The sequence below is a fragment of the Salvia miltiorrhiza genome, chromosome 4, assembly GCF_028751815.1.
Source record: "Salvia miltiorrhiza cultivar Shanhuang (shh) chromosome 4, IMPLAD_Smil_shh, whole genome shotgun sequence".
In the NCBI taxonomy this organism is placed as follows: domain Eukaryota; kingdom Viridiplantae; phylum Streptophyta; class Magnoliopsida; order Lamiales; family Lamiaceae; genus Salvia; species Salvia miltiorrhiza.
The window spans coordinates 44,863,869-44,866,094 of record NC_080390.1 but is presented as its reverse complement, the minus strand read 5'-3'; the positions used below and the strand labels follow the sequence as shown (position 1 = coordinate 44,866,094).

General features: G+C 38.9%; 1 long non-coding RNA gene across 2 annotated transcripts; it reads right to left on the bottom strand.

The window, feature by feature from the left end:
* Window positions 1-310: 310 nt before the first annotated feature.
* Window positions 311-1,782, bottom strand: LOC131021961 (uncharacterized). Of its 2 annotated transcripts, none has more exons than XR_009101108.1 (4): window positions 1,655-1,782; window positions 1,398-1,497; window positions 1,105-1,243; window positions 311-667 (listed from the first exon to the last, which is right to left on the bottom strand). It is a non-coding gene; the product is annotated as an uncharacterized LOC131021961 (long non-coding RNA). The 2 variants fall into 2 exon arrangements; XR_009101109.1 differs by having other exon boundaries at window positions 1,105-1,217.
* Between the last annotated feature and the right edge of the window lie 444 nt (window positions 1,783-2,226).

Sequence of the window (2,226 nt, the reverse complement as noted above, 5' to 3'; positions counted from 1 at the left end):
CGTGGATTGTGACGTGGCATTTGATGTTGACAGGTGACAATTTATATGTGTAGGTAATTGACATATAATATGTGTGGGTAATAAATTTTTATTATAATATAATTATAATGTAGAAATTACGTGGACGATGACATGGCATTTGATAATTAATAAGAAAAATAATATTTATTTTTGTCATAAATAAATTTAATTATGAGTAAATATATTTTAATATTTTTATTTATTTTTTTATATTTATTTATTTCACAATTTGGTAGTATTATTAACCAAAGTAGAATTGCAGCCCAAAAAAATTTAAGGCTAAAAAACAAGAATAAAAAGACGACATATATTTCACCAAAAAAAAACTGACATATACCAACACAAAACACAAATGTACATAACAAAAAAACACTAATAGATCTGTTAAAGAAGCTAAGGACTAAGGAAGTCTGCCAAGAAATATTAATAACCCGGGCATCCTTCACTCGCCATTACCACAATCATTGCCGACCCACCCTCGAGACCACTCCAGAGATACACTGCTTAAGAAAGCTTATACCTATGCTACCACTGCTGCCGATCAACACCAAGTGCAAGAGGGCATAATCCAGCTGCTACCACTGCTGCCTATCCACTTGAAGATCCTCCAGTAATCTTGCTTCTGGTATAAGGATTTCTAGCAGCCCTTTTTACATATAATCAAATCAATCAAAACAACTTATAATTATTAATAAAAAGAATGCTCATCACTTCCAGAACATACTAATCTAATTAATTAATCTCTCTTTAGCCCACAAAACACACACACACACACACTCACACACACATATATATAGAACTTGTAAATCTCCTCAACATACTCAACAACAGCTAAGTCATTCCCCAAATCCTGAGCATCAATATGCAGGATGCATCATGCCAAACCATCATATAGTAGATGAACACAAACTTTCAGCTAATTCTACCATAATCTAAAAGCACCAATCCGGACACAGAAACCACCAACTAAAACCATGATCCAAAGTATTCTAGAACATAAACCACCATTATAATTATGTTGCTTATGAAGGGAAAAGTACTTTATATATAAAATGTATGAAAGAACCATAAAACAATAACTACCCGCGGAATTGAAGAAAAGCAGAACCCGGAGTGAGGTCCTCTCCGGGGCATAAAATTCCGGAGTGTACATAGCTTTCGCCGACGAACTCCGGAGGTTAGAATTCTTCAGCTTCCTGTACATATCGAAAATTAATGGGGTCTGAAAATAAAAAATAAACCAAGAATCAGTTAAAGTAACAGGTTGGTCAGCCACCGTACTTAGCTAGTAGCTACGTTGTAGATAGTAAACAAAACAACAAGAATAACAAAACAGAATTGGAATTGAGATATAGAAAATCACCGCAAAATTATACCAGCAAGAAAGTTTCCACGGCGATTAAAGGCGATACATTTCATAACTGATATACTCCAAATACTCCTCTATTACTTCTGGAAAATCGCCCTGTAGCGGGTCTGCATGCAACCCAAAAATAACGTTTACAAAGGGAATCGAGGAGAAAACAGAAAAACGGAGAAAAGGGACTCGACGACCGCCAAAAAAGGAACAGAGGGAGAAAATGCAGTAAATTGAAAAATAAATCTGATTACCAATAAATTAATTCAACTGTACCTGGAACAGAGGGGTTGGAAGTAAAATGATACGATTTTGGCGGAGGCGTGCAGCGGCTGATGGAGCAGAGTGGCGAGCGGCGGCATATGGAGCAAGTAGCGTGTGGCGGCGCTAGGGTGCAGAGCGGCTGATGCGTCTTCGACTTTTGGGCCATTTGGCCCTCTTTTTTCCTTTATTTGTGTCAGTTCAGGTCTGTCCGGGGGAAAAACGAAGTTGTGAAGGAAGGAAGGTCAGTAGAGCGGAAACGGAAGAGATGCGATCAGAATGGGCACTACCGAGCCCAGATTGCTAAGTCATGTTTACCAGCATGGAGCTTCGGCCAACAAGTACCTCTCCAATTCAACTTGGGGCATGGGAACCTGGAGCAACCACCTGGTATGAGCAACACCGATAAGAGCAGTCAGTCTGATCGTTACCAGAAGAAGCAGACAGCCAGAGCCAAAAAGGAAGGTCAATCTCGGAGATCTCATGGAACAAGCGGAAGGTTGAAGAAGAAACTGGAAGGATCGAAAGAATGGGAAGGTTTGACTAAGCTTGCAGCTGGACGCCATCTTCAATCAGGATCAATCAAA